A 19285-nucleotide genomic window follows, 5' to 3' on the forward strand; every position below is an offset into this window, starting at 1 on the left:
GTTTCCTTTCCCGATGATCAGTAGTGGTGCCTAGTTGGGGGTGATTAGGACCGTGTCGCATGTTGGGTTCTCTTTTATTTTGGCGCCATAGTCGGGCCATGAGTGACTTGGATGATGTAATGTTATTTATGCACTTGATTGACGTGGCGAGTGTAAGCCAACTATGTTATCTCCCTTTTTATTATCTTATTACATGGGATGTTGTGAAGATTGCCTAACTTGCGACATATGCCTTCAATGCGATTATGTCTCTAAGTCGTGCCTCGACACGTGGGAGCTATAGTCGCATCGAGGGTGTTACATTCCCCTAGTTGAGTCCCTTGTTTGTCCAAGAGAACAACCTCCTTGGTGGCCCAGCCGAGAAGACATGGACCTCTCCTTGATTCTCCGAGGATTGGTCGGCCGCATAAAACCATTCTTGTTGCCAGAGCTTCACCGCCTCGACAAATGTGCCCTTCGGTCAGATGACATTGGTGAGTTTACTGATCATGGCCCCACCACAATTTGCAAGCTGAGAGCCACAACCCGAAGTGTGGTTCGATGCGATCCCATACAAAAGATTATGAATGTGGAGATGTGGATAATCGAGTTTGGGGCGAGATGGTGGAAATCCAGCCCATCATAAAACATGAGATCCCGTACAAAAGGATGAAGGGGGAAAACCCAGACCTCGGACGAGGTGGGAAACAAAGATTACCCACTCCCCTTTGTGAGGGGTGGGAACGACAGAAGTCGAGCGGTTGCGCCCGCCTCAACAGGGGATTGACACCTGACCCTAAGGGGAAGATATCCATCAGCCCAGAGCATCGTGATGGTGTTAGTGATGACATTAGAATGCATCCACTTCCTTCCCTTTCCGACCATCTTTGGTAGTGGGGGAGAAGAAGGGAAGAGTTGGAGCTCAAAACATATCTCAGAGCCATTGGCTTGCATGAGGTTCTTGCCATTGGAGCAGGCAATGGGAGCGTAGGTGGAATCAATTCACCGTTTCCCTTTTTATAGGTCAGTCAAAGATCAGGGTCGCTTCACCTCAAAATGAAGGCGTCATTCCCCAAAACATTGTGCAGTATATGTGACAGATATTAAGGTGTTATTTCATTAATGATATCACTAGAAATCCGGGGCACGATCTCTTTTGATGAGGCGTACCAATGGAAACGGGCTGGGGCCATGCCACACCCAATAATGTCTATTGACGAGATGGTCTCGAAGGAAATATGCTTTAGAGGCAATAATAAAGTTGTTATTTTATATTTCCTTATATCATGATAAATCTTTCCCTAATAATAAAGTACGGATTGACTCCGTGAGTTCACCGTCATAATACACTTTCGCCCAGTCGTAATATGCTTTTAGGATTCGTATAGACAAAATCGTAATATAAACGAGGTGGTACTAATAGCATGATGTTAGCACGTTTTCACCGTCACGTCCTTTCTACACAAAGGTCGCTGTACTATTTAGTACTCCCTCCATTCCAAAATATAGTGCGCCCGCGCTTCCCGAGGTCCAACTTTGACCATAAATTTAAGCAACAAAACCGACTGCGGCGGGAGAAAAAATTGTATAATTGAAAACTTCTTTCGAATACGAATTCACTGATATAACTTTTGCTCCCGCCGCAATCGGTCTTGATAATTAAATTTACGGTCAAAGTTGAAGCTCGAGAATAGAGAAAGCACTACATTATGGAATGGAGGGAATAATTCGGCCCGCAGTCCTCATATTAACTCAACCTGGAGCGGTACGAGTGATAGAATAGAAAAACAAACCCAGCCTTCCTCTCGATCTCATCTGGACATCCAGCCCAGCCCCGCCCCTCACAGCCGGCCGCCGCCTCCTCCTACCCCGCCGCCACGCCTACCCCTACACCAAGTGCCAACACACCAGCGCCCATCCACTACCGGGGACCCGCGGCCTTCTACCGCCGGCGGCACTCGACGTCGCGGCCATTGGCGGCTCCCCGACCTTTCTACCATGGCGCCTCCGGGACTCCTCCCCGCTGCTTCCACCTCGACATTGGTTTCCCCAACCCCGCTGGCTTCGCCACCAGCCACTCCTTCTAGGCACACTCTATCTGCCGTCGGACCCATCTGCCTGGTTCCAATGGTGAACATCGCTGCCACCCTATTGTGAGGCGAGGTGATGTTCTTCGAACTGCCGGCTTGATTCTGCCTAGGTAAATTCTTCTTTCTACTGTACCACTTCATAGAAAAATTTGACTGCCTAAAAGTTCCCCAATTTGGTACACTTTTTTTATCAGAGTGAGCTTTTCAACGGAAATTATACTTTCATCCTATCCAATCTTACTGTGACAGTAATATATTCCCCTTTCCTTTATATGAAAGGAAAATTGCGGCTCTTTATCATGTTGTCATTATATTGTAACCGTGTGCAAGTGTGTTCAGTTCAACTAGATGTAACTCATTGACATATGAGATTCCATTGGGCCTGATAATCTTGAATTTTGCTTCACAATTTAAAATGTAGTATTAGACCTAGAGTTTTTATGTATTACAGAACCTGTCCTATAAATATGCCAGTTACAAATAAAGGTGATATTGATGTGGAAACGCAACACACATGTAGTAGATGAATTGTATGAAGTAAATCGCCTTGGAATGATGGTTGCTGAATGTTACAATTATAGTCATCTACCTGGATGACCTTCAAGCACCAATAACTTAATCCTTTTAGGTTTTGTTCTTCTTTCTTCAGTACAAACATAATATTGTTTGGTGCTTCCCAATACTTGGATGTGAAAAATAAAGAAGTTTTACATTTTAAGAACTAATAGATTTTTAACAAGAAAATATGGTCCAAGTGGGACTACTACTTCTAAATATTTTGTCTTTCACAGAAGGGGATATCATACTTCTCCTAATCAGGATTGTTGTGTAACTGAATGATGGTAGGATGGTAAGTAACTACATCCTTTTTTGGTATGGCAAAGAAAAAAAATACATCTTACCCATTAGATGATTTGCATCTGCAGCTGAATAATAATGGAAGAAAAAGGAGTACAGGCTTTACCTAATGTACCTACAGCAACAATGGGTTGCCCCACCAAACATCACTAGAGGACTAGGAAGGAAAACGGTGATTTCTCAATCAGGTTCTATTGGCCGTTCTAGCATTAGCATCATGAAGATTCTGGAACAGTGCACGACATGCCCAATCCCAAGGTCTTCCCTTAGCTGGTGAAGCACATGAGCCGGTGTCAAGCAATATCCCCTGTATACTTTGTCCTTGTGTTCTTTCCAGGTATGCATCCATATCAGCTGCATCAGGGAGCTCCATGCACAGTGGTACTACTTCCGAACGTGTAGAACATGCAATTGTATGTAAATCGCCTTGAAATGATGGTTGCTGAATACTGCATTATGCTTGATAGTCATCTACCTGGACGACTTCAAGCGCTAATAGGTAAATCCTTTTAGATTTTGTAGTTCTTTTCAGTACAGAGATAATTCTGTTTCTTGCTTCCCAATTTTTGGACGACAAAACAGAGAGGCTTTACATTATAAAAGTTACAGTAATAGATTATAAATAAGAAAATAAGGTCCAAGCCAGACTCCAACTTATAAAGGTTTTGTCTTTCACGTAAGGGGATATCATACTTCATCTAATCATGGTTGTCGTGTAACCTAATGATGGTTAGTTACTACATCCATAGAGAAAATGAACATGGAGATATTCTCATGTCATAGTTTCCAGCGATGAGAATGGGCTACCCGACATTGCTCGGCTGCTGAAACTGAGCAAACTTTGTAGTAGTTATTCATGGTAGAAATTCCTAGTTAAATTATCTATTTCGCCAAATTGAGAAACTGCATACATGCCTTCGTCAATGCTGTAGGATCGAAAGTATGTCTAGAGGGGGGTGATTAGACTACTTGACCAAATAAAAACTTAACCTTTTCCCAATTTTAGTTCTTGGCAGATTTTAGCTACTTTAGGACAAGTCAAGCAATCATGACACAATTCAAGCAAGCATGCAAAGAGTATATTGGCAGCGGAAAGTAAAGCATGCAACTTGCAAGAATGTAAAGGGAAGGGTTTGGAGAATTCAAACGCAATTGGAGACACGAATGTTTTTCCCGTGGTTCAGATAGGTGGTGCTATCCTACATCCACGTTGATGAAGACTTCAACCCACGAAGGGTAACGGTTGCGCGAGTCCACGGAGGGCTCCACCCACGAAGGGTAATGGTTGCGTGAGTCCACGGAGGGCTCCACCCACGAAGGTCCATGAAGAAGCAACCACCCACGAAGGGTCCACGAAGAAGCAACCTTGTCTATCCCACCATGGCCATCGCCCACACAGGACTTGCCTCACTAGCGGTAGATCTTCACGAAGTAGGCGATCTCCTTGCCCTTACAAACTCCTTGGTTCAACTCCACAATCTTGTCGGAGGCTCCCAAGTGACACCTAGCCAATCTAGGAGACACCACTCTCCAAGAAGTAACAAATGGTGTGTTGATGATGAACTCCTTGCTCTTGTGCTTCAAATGATAGTCTCCCCAACACTCAATTCTCTCTCATAGGATTTGGATTTTGTGGAAAGAAGATTTGAGTGGAAAGCAACTTGGGGAAGGCTAGAGATCAAGATTCATATGGTAGGAATGGAATATCTTGGTCTCAACACATGAGTAGGTGGTTCTCTCTCAGAACATATGAGTTGGAATTGTGTATGTGTTCTGATGGCTCTCTCCATGAATGAAGAGGAGGTGGAGGGGTATATATAGCCTCCACACAAAATCCAACCGTTACACACAGTTTTCCAATCTCGGTGGGACCGAATCAACAAACTCGGTCGGACCGAAAGGGTAAACCTAGTGACCGTTAGAGATTTTCGGTTGGGACTGACATGCAACTCGGTAGGACCGATATGGTTAGGGTTTGGGCATAACATAATCTCGATGAGACCGATTACACAAACTCGGTGAGACCGAGTTTGGTAATAAGCTAACCAGAGAGTTGGTCAGGCAAACTCAGTGGGACCGATTTTCTCTTTCGGTGAGACAGAAAAGTTACAAAAGGGAAACAAAGAGTTTACATTGCAATCTCGGTGGGACCGATTCGCTCTTTCGGTGAGACCGAAAAGTTACGAAATGGAAACAGAGAGTTTGCAATCCCATCTCGGTGAGACCGAGATCCCTATCGGTAGAACCGAATTGCTAGGGTTTGGCAGTGGCTTATGACAAGTGAAACTCGGTGGCGCCGGATAGAAAGAATCGGTAGGACCGAGTTTGGCTTAGGGTTTAGGTCATATGTGGATATGGGAAAGTAGTTGAGGGTTTTGGAGCATATCACTAAGCACATGAAGCAAGAGGCTCATTAAGCAACACCTCATCCCTCCTTGATAGTATTGACTTTTTCTAAAGACTCAATGTGATCTTGGATCACGAAAATATAAAATGAAGAGTCTTGAGCTTTTGAGCTTGAGCCAATCCTTTGTCCTTAGCATTTTGAGGGTTTCACTTTCACATCCATGTCATGCCAATCATTGAGCTTTCCTGAAATAGTCATCTTGGAATAGCATTAGCTCAATGAGCTATATGTTGTTATGAATTACCAAAACCACCTAGGGATAGTTGCACTTTCAATCTCTCCCTTTTTGGTAATTGATGACAACATATAGATCAAAGATTCGACAAATGATAATAAGCATGAAATATATCGTCGCTTTGAGAAGTATGTGACAAGTAAGAGCTCCCCCTAAATTTGTGCATATTTAAAATTTGCTTTGGACTGCAAATGCACAAAGAGTTAGAGTCATGGGTTACTCTTCCATGTCACATACATCTTGGTGGAGCGCTTAAAATGATAAGAATGAAATACATGCACTCATCACCAAGAATAGTGAATGATCACATAAGATAGATAAGATGATAATATTAAGCAAACATTAAGTGTAGCTTATGATCAAACACATGATCATCAATGTCTCACGAGCAATGACATAGTATCTCACACAAAAGCAAACAAAGTTCGAAAAATCACCAAATAAAACAAGAGAGAATAAAAGCAACACTAAAAGCAACACTCTCTCTCGAAGCCTATGATCTATACATTTTCTCCCCCTTTGGCAACAAGTTACCAAAAAGTTCCTAGAAAATGCATAGTGCTAAGTCGACACTCAGGCTTGATCTTCAGGTGGTGGTGGAGTCCGGAGCACTCCAAGGACGAAGCCTTCTGTAGACGTGGTCGGAGTCAAGGCTGAAGTGGACGCTGGAGCTGGTGGAACTGAGGCTGTAGCTGGTGCAGACGTGGTGGCTCTGCGGTCAGCAACTGGCACTGTAGACGACCTCGGACCTCGTGGCACTCTGACAAAGGCATCAGTTGTAGTCTTGCCTCTCCTCTCCTGCATGTCATCCTGGAGCTGCTCCACTGCAGTCTGAATCTCTGTCACTTTGACATCCAAGTCATAGCACTTTTGTTCCATGATCCTCTCTAAGCTTGCCTGGTTCTGAGTTAGGGTGGCTAGTCCTTGCTCAATCCGCAGGGTGGATGCAATCAAGTAACCAAGCTGCTCTTGTTTGGTTTTCAAGAAATACTCAGATGCCTCCTCTTGAGTTGGCATCTTGGCAGCTTTCTCCTTCCTCGCCTGCTCCTTCTTTGCTTGTGCTTGAACTGATGATGGTTCATTCTCAGTCATGACCACCTGATTATCTTCAAAGTCTAGATGGATGGGTAGGTGTTCCTTGTCCAATAAGTATATGCCTGTGCCCATCCTGGAGTTGATTAACTCCTGAATTTGTGGGGCATATCCACAGCTCCTCTTCTGATCAGCTGCTGTCCTCTTAATGGTCTCTACCATGAGGCTCATCACTTTGAACTTCTGTGGCACATCAAATATGTGAAGCAAATTGATCGCATGGCCTCTGATCATCTTGTGATCACCTGACTTGGGCAACAAGGTGTGCCTCAGTATCCAATTGATGGTTGGCAGCCCTGACAGAAAATAGTGTACTGAGCCAAACTTGAAAGTGTCAAGTGCTTCATTTGGAATTTCCTTGTACATGTTTGACATTGAGTTATGATCCATCTTCTTCTTGGCATATACATCCAAGTCATCTTCCTGCTCTTCTGGGGCATTAATCAGCTGAGCCCATTCAGCAACTGTAGACTGGTACCTCGTACCCTCTGACATCTATACAATCCTGCCATCTGGATAGAAATTGGCTGTGGAGTAGAACTGCATGATGAGTTCCTCGTTCCACTTTGTGAGCTTCTGCCCAACAAAGTCTGCTACTCCACAAGCATTGAAGCTGTCATACACTCCAGGGTAGTGTTCTTCATTGTCCTTGATGTACTGCCAATCAACCCATCTCATGTCACAAACTATGGGCTTCTTGTCCAACAAAACTGTCTCATAGAAGTCCTGCTGTTCCTTAGTGTGAAACCTGTAATCAACAGTAGTTCTTCTCCTTGAAGCATACAGATCTTCTTCTCTCCACTTCCTCAGCCCTGAGTCTCTTCTGAGCTTCATGTTCTCAGCCACAGGATGAGCATCATTGTGGTCTGGGATCTTGGGCTTGAGCTTTCTCAGAACATGCTCTTCATCATCTTCTTCAGCAGCTTCAGGCACTGGGGCCTTATTCTTTTCAGTTGCAGGTATGCTCCTCGTATTTCTGTTTGGAGCTGTCTTGACCTTTGATGCAGCCTTGGGTGCTTCCTTGGGCTTAGATGCAGTAGCCCCTGATTTGATAGCATCACCCATTAGCTTGGGTGCCTTAGGTGCTGGTGCAGCAACCTCTTCTTCTTCCTCTTCTTTCATGATGGAAGCCTTGCCAAGCACTCTGGCTACAGTTTTTTTCACCCTTTCTTTCCTCTTCTTGCCTTCAGCAGCAACTGGCTCAATGGGAGTGGGCTTCTCAGTTGAAGCTCTGGCCTTTGACATAGGCTGCCTGCCTGCTGGCCTTTTGATCTTCATCCCTGGTTTTATGCCCTGTGCTGGCTCAACTCTCTTGGAAGTTGCTTTCTCTTCTGCCACATAATCCTCATCTTCTGAGTCCGAGGTTCTCTTCTTCCTTTGTCTTGTGGCAGCTTTTGGCAGATTGCTAGGGGTGCTCCTGCTGCCTTCATCTGAAGAACTTGAGGGACTAGTGCCCTCACTCATCTGCACTGGCTGTTCTGACATGTTCTGGCTATCACTTTGGTCTGACATGATGAACAAGCTGACTGCTGACCCTGTGAATAGTTTATAGATGAGGTAGAGTGGATGAGCATCACAAAATGCAGAGATTTTTGCAAAAGAATAATTCAAAAACTTAGTTTTAGTTTCCCACTGAAAGCATCTCGGATCTACCGATTTCTAAACTCGGTGATACCGAAGCAGTTTTGGCACCTAAACTAGTGAACTCGGTCAGACCGAGTCACAGTTCGGTGGCACCGAGACTGCTAGGGTTTCACAGAGTTCCAAAATCGGTCACACCGATAAGTAATTCTCGGTCAGACCGAGTCTCATTTGTGCAATGGCATAAGCCAAATCGGTGGGACTGAGTTTTTTAACTCGGTGGGTCCGAGATGGTTTCGGCGGAAACCTAACCCTAAAATTTTCGAATTAAACCTAATCTACGAGTTCATTGACTGGATAGAAGTTTAACAAACGTGGCAAGAATCATGATGATCACAATGTGCTAAGAATCGGATTGGGGAATAGCACAAAGATCGAGTCCATACCCTAGTTCGGCGGAGACTCACTACGGCGGCAACGGCAGGGTTGAATTTCCGTTGATGACGAGGGAGACCAGCGACTGGAGGCGGCTGGCGGCGAGGAGACGATCCAGAGACCAAGTTGGCAGAGCAGGCTATCGCGCGGGCGAAGGGGTTCGGAGAAATTTCCAAATTTTTGCCCGTGACTATATATAGCCCGACCCTGTCGGTGTGACCGAGTGGAACAACTCGGTGGCACCGAGATGCAAAACTATATACAGTTGTTGCAACTCGGTGTGACCGAATGGTTCAAATCGATTGCACCGAGATCGAAAACCTAGATCAACTTAATGATCTCGGTAGGACCGAAAGTAGGGTATCGGTCAGACCGAGAATCATAAAGAGGTTTTGGAAGTTTAAGTCTATGACGAATCGGGGACTCCGAGCGCTCCTCACACAGAGTGGTTCGAATCTGACTTGATCAAATTTTGTGATGTAGCATGAATAGAGTTTGAGACGAGAAAAGCATAGATAGCTAGAGGAGGTTCTTAGGCATTCTTGTCCATCCACTTGGCAAAAGGAAATAAAACCAAACAATCAAAACAACAAGTGGATGTCCTTGAATGAGTAAAATATGCAACCAGCATGCTCACACAATAAGATGGCAAATGAAATATGTGATAAGGCATGCACAACCAATTCTAGCATCTATCAAGCAATTTGCGATGACAAGGTCATCTATATATGAGTATATTGACTTAGGAGTCAAGTGAGAACACTTGATCATAGGTCATACTCATCGTTTAAGCTCAAGTGGGGTTACCACTTTTACATAAAGCATTGTTATGTTCACATCTTTAGAGTTGCTTTAGCTCAAGTCTTAGAGTAAAGCTCCCCCTAGATGTGATATCCCCTCTTAGAGGGATGAACTAACCTCGGGTTTTGTCGATGATGACTTCATGTAGATGTTGAAGATGTGGATGCTCAATGTTGATGTAGATCACTTGGAGCTATCCATTTGAGTGAATTGCACTTTCAATACCTACATGGGTTAGTCCCACAAGGAACAAACAAGGATATCCATAGACATAGAGTGATGCACACACAAGATGATGTCCATGAAAACTTTTAGGTTACCTTGTCCCTTGTCTTACCAACAAGAGGGTTTGTGACTCCTTGAACTAGTGCAAGATGTGGAAGTTGATTGCACTTGTTCTTGCCAAAATGATAAGAGTGAAGTATGTTGGCGGAGTTACCCTCAAGAACTCTCTAGTTCTTCTTCTTTTGGATCCACACCATTTTGATGGGAATCCTTAGAGTTGTAGTCGTACTTGATGAAGTGGAACTTGAAGTAGTCTTGGGAATCCACTTGACTAAGGTCTTAGGAGCTTCTTCAAATGCATCAATTTCCTCTTGAAGCTTGTCCTTGCCTTTTTGCTTGTAGTCTTGTGGTGGAAGATCATCTTGAGCTTGTGTCCCCTTGAAAGAAGTATCATACTTCTCTTGTTGAGGAACAAACTTTGTCTTGGGGTATTGATCTTCTTCCCACTCAACTCCATTGGCATTGAACTTTCGTTCAAAACCAACACCTTGATTCTTCCGGTGCATTCCTTGCTTGCGCACAATTTCCTCGAATTGTTTACTCCCGGCAAGGCTTTTGTACACTCCTTTCTCTATAATTCCCTTCAATAAGCTATTTTCTTGATCAAGTGTAACTTGGCTAAGAGAATCATTAGTGGAATCAAGAGAACTACTAGAAGCAACAATATTGGATTTAGCATGATCATTGTTACTGCTAGAGGAAGAATCTTTCTTGTTCTTGTTACTAGACTTGACTTGAGGCATGTAAGTGGATAAGAGTAAACGCTTGGCAATGTAAGAAGAACTTTTCTTGCGGAGATCATTATTGATTATTTTTAAGAACTCATGCTCTTGCTCAAGATTGAGCTTTTCAAAGCGTAATTTCTCATGAGCTCTTAAAAGTTCTCGATGATCTTCGAAGATAGTTTCATGAGCTAACTTAAGAGTGTTTAGTTCTTTAGTTAGAGCCTCAATCTTCTCCTTATCATTGTCATTCGTTTTATCTTGATTAGCATGATTAATTGACGTTTCATCATAGTATTCATCACTAGAGTTGTCAACAAGCAAATCATCACCTAACAAGTCATCTTCGTCACTATTGAAATCAACATACTCGGGGTGTGTTACCTTAGGACCTTTGGCCATGAAGCATCTTCCTATTCCTTCATTTGGTGAGTCAAATATGTCGTAGGAGTTGGTTGACACAAGTGCTAGACCGGCAACACCTTCATCTTGAGTATCTTCGGAGTCGGAGTGATAACTTCTCTCGGAGTGGCTGTCGGAGTCGGAGCCGGATACCCAGTCACCAACATGAGCTTGATGTCTTCGTTTTGTGTAGCTCCTTGATGATTTTTCCTTCCTTTCCGAATCCTTACTTCTCCGTGAGTATCTTCGTTCATAACAATCATCTCTACTCCGTCTCTCTCTTGGTGGTGATTCTTTGCTTCTTCTTTTTGGAGAATCTTCTCTTCTCTTGTAGGGAGCCGTACACTCATTGGAATAGTGTCCGGGTCTTCCACAACTGTAGCAGTTTCGCTCTCGACTAGAAGATCTTTTGTCATTGTAGGACCTTGACTTGAAGCTTCTATCTTTGCTTCTACTCTTGTAGAACTTGTTGAAGTTCTTCACTATTAAGCTCAATTCTTCATTGAAGTTTTGTTTCTCACTTGATGATGTAGGGGCTTCACATGAGGCTTTGTAGGCATCACTTGATTTGTTGTGAAGTTCCTTTTTATCCTTAAGTGACATCTCATGAGCAACAATTCTTCCAATCACCTCCGTTGGCTTGAGATCTTTGTAATTGGGCATCATTTGGATCAATGTGCACACGGTATCATATTTTCCATCCAAGGCTCTTAGAATCTTCTTGATGATGAATCTATCGGTCATCCCTTCACTTCCTAATCCGGCAATCTCATTTGTGATGAGAGCAAGCCTAGAGTACATTTGAGCGACACCTTCACCATCCTTCATTTTGAACTTGTCAAGTTGACTTTGAAGCACATCCAACTTGGATTCCTTGATGGAGTCGGTACCTTCGTGCATATCAATCAAAGTGTCCCAAATTTCCTTTGCATTCTCAAGATGGCTGATTTTGTTGAATTCTTTGGGGCATAATCCGTTGAAGAGAATATTACAAGCTTGAGCATTGTATTACAACATCTTCAACTCATCCGCGGTAGCTTCACGGTTTGGTTCTTTCCCATCAAAGAAGTCACCTTGCAAACCAACACACAAAATAGCCCAAACGGCGGGGTTATGTCCAAGAATATGCATTTTCATCTTATGCTTCCAACTAGCAAAATTAGTACCATCAAAGTAAGGACCTCTACGGTGATAATTTCCCTCGCTAGACGCCATACTCTCCTAGGTTGTGAAACCAAGGCTATGACCACCAAAAGCTATGGAGATCAAAGCAAATGGAGACCAAAGCTCTGATACCACTTGTAGGATCGAAAGTATGTCTAGAGGAGGGGGTGATTAGACTACTTGACCAAATAAAAACTTAACCTTTTCCCAATTCTAGTTCTTGGCAGATTTTAGCTATTGTAGGATAAGTCAAGCAATCATCACACAATTCAAGCAAGCATGCAAAGAGTATATTGGCAGCGGAAAGTAAAGCATGCAACTTGCAAGAATGTAAAGGGAAGGGTTTGGAGAATTCAAACGCAATTGGAGACACGGATGTTTTTCCCGTTGTTCGGATAGGTGGTGCTATTCTACATCCACGTTGATGGAGGCTTCAACCCACGAAGGGTAACGGTTGCGCGAGTCCACGGAGGGCTCCACCCACGAAGGGTAATGGTTGCGCGAGTCCACGGAGGGCTCCACCCACGAAGGGTCCACGAAGAAGCAACCTTGTCTATCCCACCATGGCCATCGCCCACGAAGGACTTGCCTCACTAGCGGTAGATCTTCACGAAGTAGGCGATCTCCTTGCCCTTACAAACTCCTTGGTTCAACTCCACAATCTTGTCGGAGGCTCCCAAGTGACACCTAGCCAATCTAGGAGACACCACTCTCCAAGAAGTAACAAATGGTGTGTTGATGATGAACTCCTTGCTCTTGTGCTTCAAATGATAGTCTCCCCAACACTCAATTCTCTCTCATAGGATTTGGATTTTGTGGAAAGAAGATTTGAGTGGAAAGCAACTTGGGGAAGGCTAGAGATCAAGATTCATATGGTAGGAATGGAATATCTTGGTCTCAACACATGAGTAGGTGGTTCTCTCTCAGAACATATGAGTTGGAATTGTGTATGTGTTCTGATGGCTCTCTCCATGAATGAAGAGGAGGTGGAGGGGTATATATAGCCTCCACACAAAATCCAACCGTTACACACAGTTTTCCAATCTCGGTGGGACCGAATCAACAAACTCGGTCGGACCGAAAAGGTAAACCTAGTGACCGTTAGAGATTTTCGGTGGGACTGACATGCAACTCGGTAGGACCGATATGGTTAGGGTTTGGGCATAACGTAATCTCGGTGAGACCGATTACACAAACTCGGTGAGACCGAGTTTGGTAATAAGCTAACCAGAGAGTTGGTCAGGCAAACTCGGTGGGACCGATTTGCTCTTTCGGTGAGACCGAAAAGTTACAAAAGGGAAACAAGAGTTTACATTGCAATCTCGGTGGGACCGATTCGCTCTTTCGGTGAGACCGAAAAGTTACGAAAGGGAAACAGAGAGTTTGCAATCCCATCTCGGTGAGACCGAGATCCCTATCGGTAGAACCGAATTGCTAGGGTTTGGCAGTGGCTTATGACAAGTGAAACTCGGTGGCGCCGGATAGAAAGAATCGGTAGGACCGAGTTTGGCTTAGGGTTTAGGTCATATGTGGATATGGGAAAGTAGTTTGAGGGTTTTGGAGCATATCACTAAGCACATGAAGCAAGAGGCTCATTAAGCAACACCTCATCCCTCCTTGATAGTATTGGCTTTTCCTAAAGACTCAATGTGATCTTGGATCACTAAAATATAAAATGAAGAGTCTTGAGCTTTTGAGCTTGAGCCAATCCTTTGTCCTTAGCATTTTGAGGGTTCCACTTTCACATCCATGCCATGCCAATCATTGAGCTTTCCTGAAAATAGTCATCTTGGAATAGCATTAGCTCAATGAGCTATATGTTGTTATGAATTACCAAAACCACCTAGGGATAGTTGCACTTTCAAATGCGCAATCGAACAGCCGTCAGGTGGTGATGAAAGGACTACTAAAAGCAAGGGAAACACACTTAAGTTTTCTATCCACAGTTTCTTCAGAATCTAAATACCAGTGGCATCACAAGTGGGCTTCTCAATTAATCCAAAAGACCCATCAGGTTGCAAAGATAAAAACAATGAACAGAACATATCTGAAAGCGGCCCGAGCATCCTCTACTACTTTCGTTTAGATGTTATTTATCTTGCTCTGTGTTGACATATTTTCTTCTTCCGTAGATGCAAAGCATCCAGGATGTGATCAATCATATGCTGGAGAATGGCATTGAGACCTTACTTCACTGGATAATGGCATTTATATGCGATTCCAGTCCTTTCACAGTGCAGGTGAACTGGAAATTCTATCAAAGACAACTGTCCTTTCTTCAGTGTACATGCATGATATTACATGATTAAACATACCATTTTTAACTTCATTTAGTTGTCTATATTATGCTCTATGTGCTATTACCAACAAAAATAGTGTTACCTCCGTACCAGGCCTTCCAAATATCTTATTTTGGTACGGAGGTAGTACTTTTAGCCTGCAAAGCGACTTCTATGCCCATTGTGGCAATAATGTGTTTGCACCACTGAAGAGATAACTTATTTTTTTCATTGTAAGAAACACATCATGTTTCTTCCCCATCATTTAAGTGTGTGCCATGTTATCTTTGTTCATGTTGCTGGCTGTACATTTTCAGTATTCTCAGGATATATCTGATTATGATGATGTTCCATACTGCTCTAGAGCCGGCAACTTTTTGGACTGCTCGATGTTTATAACCAATGAGACTACTTTTTTGGTTGTTGGCTGGAGCTATCACTATGACTGAAATTTTCTTTTCACCCAAGTAAATTTATATGGTCATCAAAAACCAACGACAGGTCAACACTTGTCAGCAGTTTGCAATTTGTATTACAGTATGCCTAAGCCAATGTTCAAACAATGTTGTTTTAGTTAGGAAAATGTAGAAAACATGGTCATGATTTATGTAGATTGGACAGTCCCTTCAAACTGCAGTCTTTGATCTAGAGTGGACAATCTAACTATATGTTTCCTTTTAGAAAATGACTATATGTTCCATGAATTCACTGCTTATTTTGGCCAGATCAGATTAAACCAGGTCTTGATTTCAAGGTTCAGTTAAGGCAGTTGGTGCAGGTTTGTTTGCTGTAATACTAACTGTGCTATTTAGAAAGAGACATTTGCTCTTTCTCATTCCTCGACATTTTCCTTTGCTACCAAGATTTTTCATTCTAGGTTGTGGAAAACGCATGTAGCGTTCCTTCTACAAGTCGTCATGAGCTGGGACATAGAAGAAGAGAGCCGACGAGAAGTCGCGAAGCGGTTCGCTCCGGTGTCGCTGCCAATGGCGCTGCACAAAGTGCAGATTGCAGGCTAGATGCGTACAAATCCGTCCCTACTTCCACGACGTGGAAGCAAAGGAAATTTAGTCAATTAGATAGTATATTTGGTTATGAAAGTTATCTTTTGTGTATGCAGTTTTGCCATCATTTTGTAAAAGCTTTGAGTTTTTTATAATGTAATTGTCTTACTAATCACACTTTTAATTGATTTGTGCCAAGGCTAATAGCCAAGTTATGCACAAACTGTTCATGTTTCCTTGATGACTGCTATTGTCAGAAGATTCTTTTCAGCATTTAAGTAACACCGATCCCACTTTCAGTTATGTGTGCAAAGGCCAGTAGCAAAATAATGACTGCTCCTTGCTGGTCGGATATTTCCTACTTCCAGGATATCTCATTATGCTTTCCGCAGCATGCTGATTTCTGAACGAGAACCTACGTGATCACCCACCCTGATTTGTGAATTCGTAGTCACATTCAGACACTCAGGTATCTCTACTCCTAATGAGCAGTTTGTGAATAGTCCGCGTGGTTTATTTTCGCTGGTTTATTTTCGTCATCCTTCCACCTCCGTTTTATTTTCGGCATCCTCCCACCTTTGCTTACTCGGTACCCTCCAGCGAAATAAACCGGTGCCAAAAAAACCCTAGGATCGATCCCTCGTTCCCACAACAGATCGGTCTCCGCCGCCAACCAGACCTTCGCACGCCCGATCCAGCCCTACGCCCCCTCTGCGGCCGATCCATCCTGTGCCGCGGCCGATCCATGCCTTATGCCGCCGCCGATGCCTCCTCCTCCACCTCCATTCCCAAGCGACGGTGCCCGCGGCCGCGGTCTTCTCCCCCAGCCACCATGGCTCCAGATCCACTCACGGCCAGTCGTCTAAGCTGCAAGCATGGATGGATGGATCCAGGAAGGTATCCTTCCTCCCTGGGTGGAGCGAGCTGCACATCCCGTTCGGCCCTCTGGAGCCGGCCATCTCCGCCTCCTCCTCGCCGTCGCCGCCGCCGCCGGGGATCGTGTCTTCACCAAGCGCGAGCTCCGCCCCATCCGACTGACCGCAAAGGGGTGAGTTTTCTTCATCCCAAAGCCTCCTGATTTGCTTACTGCACTCTTGCCATTCCGATGGAGACTAACCTCCTCTGGCCGAGCCCCAACTCTGCATCTCTCTCCCAATTACCCTCACCCCGTCAGTTTGCTGCAGGTTGTCCATTGTAAATTTTCAAGGAAATTCAAATGTTCCTCCTCTGGCCGATTGAAGGTAATACTTGGTCCAATTTTGCCACAAAAAATAATGCTATCTTGTCATAGTTACACGTATATGCTTATGAGAATTTTCATGTTTGTTAGATTAAAAAAACTGTATTTTCTCCTTTTAGCCAGTGGTTAATTTAGCAGAGCATTAGCATAGTATTGGTCTGATCAGCGAGATGATGATCACGAAATCCTGTTGATAATCAAATCAGCAAAGATAGTAGCAGTTTCCAGTGTAACTTGTTGTGTCCTCAAATCAGCAAAGATAGTAGCAGTTTCCAGTAGACCTTTTCTACTGCAATAGGAGCTTCAGGCAGGGCATTGATGATTTGACGGTGATATTGGTTAACATATTGATTTGTTAATATTTTTTAAGTATAAAAGCTAAATGTAATCTGCACAAGAGCCAAACCTGCAGAAGGTTAGAGTGCATGCAGCTGTTTCAGAACCTAGGGAAAACTAGCCTAATTGGTCTCTTTAATATTTAGTGAGTCTGTCCATGCACTTTTAGCTCTACTCACCACTAAAGATATCTACAACTTTCATGTTGAACGCATAGTTTAATTCAAACAGTAACATGGTCTAAGTCCGCATACAAGGTTACTGTACACAGAATCACATAAAGATTAATTTTTGGACTGTGAAACTAAATTAGACTGCTACTTTTAAACCGTACATCAAAATAGTGCAAATAGATAGTCTATAGAAAGCATGGGACGTATCTCTCCTTTTTTTGCGATTGATCTCCACATTATGTTTGGAGTCCAAGTCAAAATTATGCAGTTTTTGATAGAGGATTTGGAAAGACCGAATCTGTTTAGTAGGTGGATTACCCAAAACAGTTGACTTCATCCAACCCAACCTCACATCACTGTGTAAAGTTTGTAGCACTTATTTTATATGCAGAGCACTTGTGAACTAGGATTTTGACCAAAAGATTTCGAGTGTTTTATGTGAGCTTGCATTGCAGGGATACTTGAAGCTAGGGCAATCCAAGTAAGATAGCTTCATCCTCAGGCAACAGGTTTATGTTATCTTATCATGGAGTCATTTTTAAGTTTGTGCCCAACGCCTTCATCCTTAGAATGGCTGCCCAGATGGCAAGCCACCGTACTCAGGCGACTGCCGCGCTAGGTATTCTCGACCACTGCTGCAGTTTTTCATTGCTGTGCTTATTCCATTTGCACCAACCTTGCTATTTAGTAATATGAGCGTCTCTGTTTCTTCTACTACAATGACATGATAAGATTACCTTATCCCTTTCAGTAGGGTGCTCCAACTTTTGATGCTGGCGAAGCTTTTGGAATGATGGCTACATAATTTTTTAGTCTCTGGAAGCTTAATTAAACTGAGGTAAATATGCCAGATTCTTCTGTCAAATAATAACATGACTGTCTATTTTGTTCTCAGGACCAATATCTGTGCCTATCAATGAAATTTTGAGAGTAGTTTTTGTTGCCTCTATGTAACCCTGATAGCAGCTTCTCTGAAGGTTCAGATGTGTGGCAAAGGATTTCAATTTTCCCGTTTACACAAAGGAAACTTGAGGAAGGTTCAGATTTCTCATGCTCGGTGCTGTGCTCTCAAGGTTACACAGACAAAAATGCCTCCTATTTACACAACGGCAACCCAATGAAGGTTCAGATTTCTCATGACTGGTTCAATGGGTATTTCATGCCTGTGCCATCTTAATTATTAGGAAAATGTAGTTTGTTTTATAGCTGATGATGCTCGATGCTTTTTACCTCAGTTTAGTAAATGCTCAGTTTTAGCTCATAAACTACATGGCAAACAGGATGACGGGGCGGGTCGGGAGGCGGGGAAAGCCGTCCATGGCGATCCTGGTGGCATTGCTAATGGCGTCAGTGGCACTGTCTCTCCTCATGGTGCCTGACACGCTCTCTATGCGAGGCTCCAACGGCGTGGATCGCGGCGCCGCCCTGTCGCTCCCACGCCCGTGCTTCAGCAGATCCATGTTTGAGTCGTGCATACCTTTAGCCGCCTCCCCTCCAATGTCCACGACTCTGATATACCGTGTTTGTTAGTCTTGACTGGTGTTTGTTCTCCGTATTGTTGTGCAGGAGGCTGGAGAACAGCAGGGAGAAAAGGGAGTCGTGGATGGAGGTTCTGTACTTCTATTGTATCAACATCTTCTCCATGAGTCTTTTGCCCCCACTCTGTTTTTGCTTTGGGCCGAAACGTCATCGTCTTGATTCTTTACGTGGTTCATTGGCTCAGACTTGTCCTACATGGCCGAGCGAGATCGAGGCTAGCCGCCGGTAATGTTCTTCTCCCGTGCAAGTTCCGCACTGCATTGAAGCATCCAACACATGGTGAGACATCTTTTTAGCTTTTAAAAGACTTGCACCATCCTTTCTCATCCAACATATTTTCACCCCTGATTTGTGACCTCCTAATGAACATGAAGATTCATATGCTAGCTAGAACACAATATATATTTGAAAGGAATATTTTCTGATGTACTATCCGATGAAATTTTATTTTCGGAGACGTTCATTCATAATTTTGACGACCTCTTGATTCATGTCATTAGTAGTTATTTCAACAGAACAAAGATGTTTTTCAGCACTTTTCAGATAGGAAATATCCCTATGGAATATTTTGGACAATATACAACATGTTCTATGGGCTTGAAGAAAATATATAACATGATATGTCACATACTTTATTGTTAAGTTACAAGAATAGTTGTGGAC

At 43.5% G+C, this 19285-nt stretch overlaps 2 long non-coding RNA genes across 2 annotated transcripts; both read left to right on the forward strand.

Moving 5' to 3' along the window:
* Positions 1-1767: 1767 nt before the first annotated feature.
* Positions 1768-14619, forward strand: LOC125537633. The gene is made up of 4 exons (XR_007296008.1): positions 1768-2179; positions 2861-2919; positions 2996-3426; positions 14184-14619. It is a non-coding gene; the product is annotated as an uncharacterized LOC125537633 (long non-coding RNA).
* A 297-nt stretch (positions 14620-14916) lies between these two features.
* Positions 14917-15569, forward strand: LOC125537634. Its single transcript, XR_007296009.1, has 2 exons — positions 14917-15108; positions 15194-15569. It is a non-coding gene; the product is annotated as an uncharacterized LOC125537634 (long non-coding RNA).
* Positions 15570-19285: the final 3716 nt, after the last annotated feature.

The sequence above is a fragment of the Triticum urartu genome, chromosome 2, assembly GCF_003073215.2.
Source record: "Triticum urartu cultivar G1812 chromosome 2, Tu2.1, whole genome shotgun sequence".
Lineage (NCBI taxonomy): Eukaryota > Viridiplantae > Streptophyta > Magnoliopsida > Poales > Poaceae > Triticum > Triticum urartu.